The sequence below is a fragment of the Rattus norvegicus genome, chromosome 17, assembly GCF_021556685.1.
Source record: "Rattus norvegicus strain SHRSP/BbbUtx chromosome 17, alternate assembly SHRSP_T2T, whole genome shotgun sequence".
NCBI classification, from domain to species: Eukaryota; Metazoa; Chordata; class Mammalia; order Rodentia; family Muridae; genus Rattus; species Rattus norvegicus.
Window position 1 is genome coordinate 12568665 of NC_141550.1, and position 9646 is coordinate 12578310.

The 9646-nt window shown below is 45.9% G+C and overlaps 1 pseudogene; it reads left to right on the forward strand.

The window, feature by feature from the left end:
* Positions 1-433: 433 nt before the first annotated feature.
* Positions 434-5122, forward strand: LOC148000003 (small ribosomal subunit protein eS28 pseudogene; annotated as a pseudogene).
* Positions 5123-9646: the final 4524 nt, after the last annotated feature.

The window sequence follows — 9646 nt, forward strand, 5'->3', positions numbered from 1 at the left end:
AGTAAGGTACCCATGAGGATGAGTTTGAATCACACTCTGTATCTGGTGCTGACTTAACCGAATAAGAAAATATATCTAACCAATATCTTAGGCTTTTTATTATGCAGAGGGCTCCTAATCCTGCCTCATGGGGTGATGCGAGACGTGGGTTTGATGGTGACGGGAACTGCTGCTTCATGCTTCGTCCTCCCCTCTCAGCCACAGACACCCAGCACGGCTCTTTTCGATGTCCACTTCACTCGCACGACCTATTCATAACCTTTGCACTTGTTTATGTGCATATGGAACTGGTGGGTTCTTGCCCTTGCTATTCCAAGCCCTTTTTGCATAACAAAACTTTGGAGACAACATGGCCTAAGACTGTACCAGGGCAGAGGCAGAAACAGAATCAGCCACCCTGGCATCTGCCTTTCAGTCTACCTTAGCTTCTATCATGGACGAGGTAATGTCCACTCAGAGGTAGCCTCTCTCTGCTCCCTGTGCATCGGGACACATGATGAAGCCTTTGTATTCCCTCTACAGTGTCCTGAACTCCATGCACCGAGCAGCCATCTGCACAGGTACTTTGGGCGACAGCTCATGGCGGTGAGCATTCCTCTGAATCACTCACAGGAACATACGTAGCTCCAGGGCTCATTCCTGCCCAGCCTTGTTTACAGATTATGTCGGTTATGGAATGTGACTTAAATTATTTTAATTTATTTGAGAATCAAACTTACGTTTTCAAAGGTGGGAGCCAAGCTACCTGCTGGGTCTCAGGTGTTCCACAAACTGATAGGTCCTTTAGGACCTGTGATAGGATGGGTCAGGTGGCAATTGACCATTATAGCGATGTCATTAGGCTCGACGTCCCTGTGGGAGGCTGGGGAAAGGACCGTGTGATCACAGCCCACGGTGCCAGAATAGGTCAGACTTAATAAATGGAACTCAGGCATAGCCAGCTAAGCAGAACCGGAAATCAACTGCACTCAGACAACCACCCTCCCCGTGAGCGCCGACATTTCTCATCCTAATGACCTCATAAAATTTCAGCAAAGAATAAAATGAGGTCCAACCGGTGCCTGAGCGTCACAGTAAGATGGTTATACTCGATGGTTTCTGAGACCAATTCAGACTTAACGATCTGAGGTCATCTGCACGAGGCCATAATTTTCACACGAACTGTGCGCATGAACCTAAAGGTGGGCAATTTGATTCGATGGTCTCGCCATCTTTATGTATATCCATCTCCTCTGTATTGTAAAGGTTTAGATTATGCGCTCACGGAGGCCAGAGGAGGGCATCAGATTCCCCGAAGCTGGAGTTACAAGTTGTAAGCGCCAAGTGGGTGCCGGGAACGGAACTCAGCCTGTGTGTGCCTCGCACTCCATATGGACCGAGAAGGACGGTGTTTTTTTGGCTCAAAGTCACAACTCTGAGTTGCTGCAACTTTTGTGCCGGAGATGGGCTGCTGTACTTTGGAGACAGTGGGCTTAAGTTTCATGAAACTTTGATATGAAAGATGCTATGGATGAAGTTATATTGGGATTCCCTGTGAAAGAGGTTCCAGCCCACAGTACACCATGGATGGGCGTGGTGGGGGCGGGGCATCATAGATGGGCGTGGTGGGGCGGGGCGTTCTGTTCTGAGCAGAGACCTAAGGGTTTCTTTCTCTGCCCAGTGCTCAAGGACAGCACTAAAAGTAAACTTACTTTTGTGTCACCACACACTAGGGACTCTCAGCGACATCAAGGTTGACACTCTCTTCTCTTTTCCCTAGAACTCCTTGTTGATGCGATTCTGAACAGTTCTTTGAGAGATACCTACACGAACTTCCACTTAACATATAAAAAGGAGCCTTTCTGTTCTTTCTATTTTTTTTACATTTATTTATTTTGCGTGGGAATATATATATATATATGCCAAGACGCATGTGTGGAGATCCCAGGACAGTTCTCTGTAGTCAGTTCTTTCTTTCTACCACGTGAGTCCTAGGGACGGAATTCAATTTCCAAAACTCGATGGAAAGTGCCCCTTACCAGCTGAGCCACCTAATCGGCCACCCACTTGGCAGATCCTTTATTAATTGTGGAATTAGTCCTCCAGGGTCACGTGGAGTGTGTACACATCCATGTTGAGAGACGTTGTTGTGTAGCAATTTCTTCTAAATAAATGCATCCTCTCCTAGAAGGAAGGCCGTGCCTCTCAGGAAGTAAGCAAGCCTCCGAGAGTTTCAAAAGCCCCATTAGCACACAGAGATTCTTAACCCAAACGATCACCTAGATAGCCCAGGTCTTAGGTCTTTACTCCCTTCCTCGCTAGCCCAGGCCTCCTCAGTCCACATTTCTCTCAAGATTTTTCTTCTGGGATTACAGCCTTACGTAACTGACGCTTGGAGCTTATCTAGTTTGGGGGCAGAAGTGGCATCTTTTATGGGCTATGTTGAGATGACTGCAGGCTCCCATTCTGTTTTTTCCACAGTGACATGCATCCCAGATCTGCTTCACCAGACAGGGTCCCTGCCAGTCCTCGGTGGGAGGTGACCTTGACCGTCTGTCTGAGTCAGCTCCTTTGGGTTATAACTTCCTTCCTCACTTTCTCTGGCCATTTTACATTCCAAGTTCTGGATGAAATGCAGCCGGCTCTGCGGAACCTCCTCTGAATTCCGCATGGTTCTGTGCTTGTGTTTGATCTCTTGAAACCTATCTTCCCACCGGACTGATGGTGTGTCTGGGATGGGAGGAACATCGAAGAGCCCCCAAATCCCTCAGGGGGCCTCGGTCTCAGTAGTGACGTGATGTTTGATGAGATTCAGGACCTGCATGGGGTGCTAGGGTTAGTCCTTCCCAGCCCTTTGATTACCCAGAGAGAAAACTTTCAACTCTCACTCCCCAGTCAGACGGCAGCCTCAGCTGTCAGAAGTACTCCACCGAAGTGCTAATGCCGTCTGCGATGTGACTATCTCAGCAGCACAAGCCTCATTATTGACATCAGATATCCACCCCCAGTCCCTGCCGAGTGCTTACATATTGAGCAAACACAAATATCCCGGAGTCCCAGATTCTGCTGAGTGTGACCTAACGCCACAGAATGAGTACCATCAGTATTGGCTCTAATGAGCTCCCTGTTGCAACAGCAGCTATGATGCCGTCATTTCGGAGACTAGGTGGGTGTCTCAAAGGATGGATACCACCCTGCTCTCTGCAGAGGCTGCAGCTCCGGGAAGCTGAGTCCTGCCAGTCCCATGAGGTGTGTCTCACAGGGCCTCAGTTTGCTGCCAGGAGCTGCCCCATAGTACGCACTTTTTTGATCACACCCTCTGAGGCATTTGACTGCTCCTCAAAGCCTCTCAGGGATCCTGCAGACTTCCAAACTCGCCCTCCTCAGAGTTCCATCTGCTGTGTTGTTTTAGACAATTAATTTACATTTACTTTTTAAAGTTGTTTCATTGCTCAACGGCCCTTTAAGGGAGAAAGGGTTCCTTTTGGCTCATCGACTACCAGGGCAGAGAAGTCATAGCAGCTGGACCGTGAGGTCCCTGGTCACATCACATCTTCAGTCAGGCAGTGGAGAGTGGCGAAAGCTGCTGCTCACCTCTTTCTCCTTTAATTCAGTCCAGGCCCCCAGCCCATGGGATGTTCCTGCTCACAGTTAGCACGGGCAGTCCTGCTTCAGTGAACTGAATCTGGGCACTCTCTCACAGACATTCCCAGGGTTTGCCTCCTAGATGACTCTAGTTCTTGGTGAACAGATAGTATTATTAATCACAAGGAGTATCTATCAACAAGGGGAGATATGTGGGGTTTCCTCATCCCATGTGGTGGGGTGGGCATTGGGTATCAACTGCTGATATGTACAGGGTTTAGGCAATCTTCCATCAGGCTGATTCATGGATGTTTCTAACAGTGATGATTCTTTCTTGACTTTATTGTCTTTGGTTACAGAACCCACTGTATGGGCTATTACTGTTGGGTATAAAATCTTGTCTTAAAGCCAGAGGGAGAGGCAGGTTTGGTCCTAGGAGACGGGATGTACAAGAACTTATATCAGGCATAAAAACAAAACAAAACAAACAAAACAAAAAGAAAACGTATTTGAGGTATTTGAGGTCTTGTTTTGGCATATCTGACATATCTGTACCTCAAGTTGTGATTGATTCTGTTGGACCGGAATTCTACATGATGTCTATTCTCCTCCTACTGAGATGCTAAAAATAAAATCACATCTTTCAAACTCTTGAAACTAGAGCCTGAACATAATTTTATTTCTTTTCAGTTATAAACCATGTGCTGATGGTTTATGGGCAGAAGGGAGGGACTTGTTTGTCTGTGCTTGCTATCTCCATAGGGTAGTGTGAGGGAGACCCCAGCATTTTGCAGCATGTTTCACAAAGGTGCTGGATCCAGGTCTGCACAGTGTCGGGAGCTAGGCTCAGAGCAAGTAACAGGTACTTCAGCTCTGATCCCAGACTCTCAGCTGAAGTGCAGTGTTTTTGAAGCTCTCTGTGGAATACAACATCTGAGTGTTTCTGAACATTGCTGCTTCTACCTGATCAACTCTTCTCTGAGATCCAGTTACAAGCTCATAGATCCAGTTACATAGGCTCATCTGTCCACACTGTCTGCCTTCAGAGGAAAAGAAAATGGGGCCATTGCAAGGGATCTAGAGAGGGCTTGTGTGCCCTTCCTGGGTGATGGAGAGCCAGTTGTATAGTGTGGGGCTGGGTTTCTTTCTTTTCCTTCCTTCCTTCCTTTCTTCTTGTTAAAACTCATCTGGATACAGTTTTGTTCTTTCATTTTTAACTATTATTATTAGTATTATATTAATTAATCATATTAATTGACTAATGATTCTGTACATGTAAGAAGGCAATGGGAACTCTGCCAGATTGCCGCCATCGTGGACACGAGTCATGTGCAGCCCATCAAGCTGGCTAGGGTAACTAAAGTGCTGGGCAGGACCGGTTCGCAGAGACAGTGAACGCAGGTGCGAGTGGAATTTATGGATGACACCAGCCACTCTATCATCCGAAATGTCAAAGGCCCTGTTCGAGAGGGTGATGTGCTCACCCTGTTGGAGTCAGAAAGAGAAGCTCGGAGGTTGCGCTGACCTTGCTGCTGGGTTCTGGATATCCACTCCTTAGCCCTGCCCTGGGATGACCTGCAACTGTTAAATAAAACATTTGTATTCAAAAAAAAAAAAAAGGCAATGGGAAGTTTTAATATATGTAAACGATATTAGCATATCCATCAGCTCACATATTGATCACTTATTTTTATTGAGACCATGTAGGTCTATGTTTTGAAGGCAACTCTGACATCTGTGACCCATCTTTGGTAGCTATAGCCTTCAGGCCCTTGTGATGGCTCAGTGAGCCTCATTCCTGTCTGAGAAGACACTTTACTTCTCTACTTAGCCCCACCCCAGCACCTCCCTCTCATGTGGTTCTTGGCAGCCCTCTTTAAAGCAGCCGTTCTCAACCCTCCTGCTGCTGTGACTCCTTATACAGTTCCTCATGTTGTGGTGACACCCCCACCCACCCTAAAATTATTTTTGCTGCTACTTCCTAACTGTAATTTTGCTGCTGTTATGAATCATAGTGTAAATATCTGTTCTCTGATAGTCTCAGGTGCTCCCTGTAAAAGGGTCACTAGAGTCCCAAAGGGTCACAGCCCACAGGTTGAGAGCCACTGTTTTAATGAGATAAGCTCTGAGACCTCCATGATGGCCACCAGCAGGGACCATGACTGAACAAGGTATCTTCCCACCAGATAGGCCTGAGACTTGAGTACAGTGTGGTCTAACCACCTGATGCTAGGCACGTGGGACTTCTGCGGGTGGCACTAGAGTTCAGGTCCCTGGATGGGAGAGCCCAACTGATCCCGTAAAGCAGAGCAAAACATTGAACAAGCCAGGATAAACATGACCTGGTCATAGCCCAAAACAGACCAAGGCCAGTTGCTGCAATGCTGTCTTCTTTAGGGCCAGATACACGGGTGTGCACCATTTGTGATAATTCAACAAACCACACTTAAGAGGTATGTGTGCTCCGTGTTTATGTGTGTGTATGCATATGTGCACACATATATGCATTGTACATGCATGTAAGGTATGTACATATGTGAATATGAATGTGAGTGTGTGTATCTATGTGCATATATATATGTATGTGCAAGTATGCAGGTGTGTGTGCATTGTAATACATGTATTGGTATGTACATGCATGTCTGTGACTATACACATGTGTATGTATCTATGTACATACACATCTGTATGTATTTATGACTGTATATGCATATTCATGTGTGTGTTGTTTGTATACATGCGTGTTTATGGTGCCTAAACATGCCTGTGTGTGTTGTATACCATGTATGCTGTGTGTTGTATGCATGTGTCTGTCTCTGTGCATGTATGTGGCTGTTGGTATGTATGTATAATTATATATGTATGTGTATGTATGTATGTATGTATGTATGTATGTGGTGTTTTGGTAACTCTGAGGTGTAGGCATGTTTTGCTTTGTGTATATATGTATATGTGTGTTGGTATGGATGTGTAGGATGATGCATATGTGTACATTGTAAGTTAAAAATGTATGTATAAATCTTCATATGTATGTCTGCATATTATGTGTAAGTCACATGTATTATCTTTCTGCAAATACGCCAATACCCAAGGCAATCAGAGTATAATGAACAAAATATTTATGTGGCTCATACAGTTCCTGATCAGTGGGTCCTATTGACTGTGGGTTTGTGGCAAAACTTCATGGAGGGAGCGTGTGCTGAGGCAAAGCAGCTCATCCCATGACCAGGGTGTGAAATCATGAAAGAGAGAGAATAAAAATGGCATCTTACTGTGCCCATCAAGGCCTAGGGTAGATTTAAATGCCCTAAAACCTCCTTCCAGGCCCAGGTAGAGTTTCCACTGGCCCTTTAATGCACCAATCTGAGCAACAAGCCTGGAATACACTGACCTTTGGGGATACTTGCGGCCCAAATTATTGCAGTATATATGTATGCATGAGTCTATTGTGTGATGTGTGCATGCTCTATGCACATATGCATACATGTATGTATGGTGCACATGTGTTGTATTTGTACATATGCATGGTGGTGTGTGTATGTACATACTGTGCATACATATATATGAAAACGTGTTGTAAATGTGTGCATGTATGAATGCATTTTGTATGTATGTGTGCATGCATGCATATATATGTTCTGTATGTGTATATCTCTCTAGATCTTAATTTAAGAAAGATCAGAGCTTGCAGGCAGGCCTGCTGTAGGTATAGTGATGTGTGAACTCCCACGGGTTTCTTAAGACATTGCTGTTCTTAGCCCTAAGGTCTTGTCTTCTGTCCGCTCTGATCTATGTTGCTCCCAGGCCTGTAAGTGCTGTGCTTAGGGGCACTGGCTGAGATGACCAGTCACTCTCAGTATATCTGGGACACGTCCTGGCTGTAAGGATGACAAAGAAGAAAAGCCATAAATTGTCTTCACAGTAGTGGTTGATGTCAACATGAGCACTCTAGGCTCCCCTGAAAATTGAAAGCCCCAGGGCCACATTTGATCCTGAATTGGGAGGCTGAGAATTGGAAAAGGGCAGACGCAAGATGGACAATCCTTCCTCCAAGACATAGGAGGGGGCCAAATCACAGAGCCAAGTAAGCATATGGGCTCCACACTCACACCTTATCTTCAGTCTAGGATTTTCTTCAGTCTAGATAATTCGATGCCGGCAAACTGTCTTCTTCAAGTGGAGGGATTCAGTTAGCCTCCAGAAACACGTTGGCACCCCAGATAAAAGAGGACAGAGAAATTCAAAGCAGTTGCTTCTACATCCCTGCTGAATTGCAAGAACATTAAGGATGTGTAGGCACCGTGCACATGCACCCAAGACTGCATGTAAGGATGCACGCATGTGTAAGTGTGCACACACAACACACTTACCAATGCATGCAGACCCATTTTTAAAACAACAGGTATTACGCACAGGCTCAGATGGGACCTTAGTCCAGTCTTTTCTGTAAATGGGTCTTCTGAAGTCAACAGGTCTACTTAAATAATAGAGTTGTGTTTCTGTGTCCCAGGGGCTGGTGGCTCCATTCTTTTTTTTTTTTTTTTTTTTTTTTTGTTCTTTTTTTCGGAGCTGGGGACCGAACCCAGGGCCTTGCGCTTCCTAGGTAAGCGCTCTACCACTGAGCTAAATCCCCAGCCCCAAGGTGGCTCCATTCTTACTGGCACAGTCCCAAGACTTCATCTGGAAGGGGAGAGCTACACTGGCGATGTGAGGGTGATCAAGTCGCTGTGCTGAACACGTTCCTGTCCCTGAAAGCTCACCAAGCCATATACTCAGGATTATCACAGCTCTGATCTGGACACCTTGCTCCACCCAGAGAGAAGTCAATGGCTTGCTGGGAAAGGACTAACAATCAGGGCACTCTGTCTCCCTAGAGCCACTTCTCTGCCTCAGCCAGCTGTATACCGTGACAATCCAGGAAAGAGGGAAGGCAGAGGGTGACCTGCCTGGTCTTTCACTGCCTCTTACTAGTGGGACAACTAGAGGCAGTGCATGGAGTGTGCAGGGGTCCTGGGATAACCTCAGGCAGTGCACAGAGCGCACGTAGATAATGGGATGACCTTAGGCAATGCATGGAGAATGCACAAGTCAATGGGACAGCCACAGGTAGTGTGCAGAGTATGTGTGGATCGTGGGATAACCCCAGGCAGCACACAGAGTGTGCACAGGTTCAATGTATGGAATAAAATGGCAGAATTAGGGGGTGGGGAGATGCACGGTGGTTAGAGCACTTGTTGGTTAAAGTCCTCATGAGCTCGAGACTGGAGGGCAGAAATTCACCTAAATTCTGGGTGAGCCTCTCAGCCTGCTTGCCTATCTGTAATCCCAGGCTCAGAAGAAGGAGATAGAATCCCCAGAGCAAGTCAGTTGGTGAGACTGGTTATTGGCAAGCTCTGGTTTTGACTGAGAAACCCTACCCCAGTGAATAAGGATGAAGGGTGACCAAGGATTTTTTTCTGACATCAACCACACAACATGTATGACTTCCACATTCATGTACACCCACTCACGTGCAAAAACACACATGTGCACACACATACAGAACATATACATGCACGTACCCATGCATGTAAGCATGTACACACTCATGCATGCATGCATACATGGGCACACACACATGCATGCACTCATACATGAAGGCACTCATGTGCATAAGCACATGCATACGTGTGTGCACATACACATAGCCTCACACATGCATGTACACACTAAGTTAGCTCTGTGCAGTGTGTTCTGGTGAGAAAGAAACCCACTCATTCATGAGATACAAAATGCAAACTGTGTAGGACCAATAAATAATTCCTCATGCATCTCAAATCTTCTCGTATTTTTCACATAAAATTGGCACTGTACAAAGGGCACAGTTTACTCTAAAGCAGGGGTTCTCAGCCTTCCAAAAGCAACTCTTTAATGTAGTTCCTCATGCTGTGGTGATCCCCAACCACAAAACTATTTTTGCTGCTACTTGATAACTGTGATTCTACTACTGTTACAGTAACATAAATATCTGATGTACAGATGGTCTTCGGTGACCCCTGTGGAAGGTTGAGAACCACAGATCTAAAACTTGACCTTGATGAGA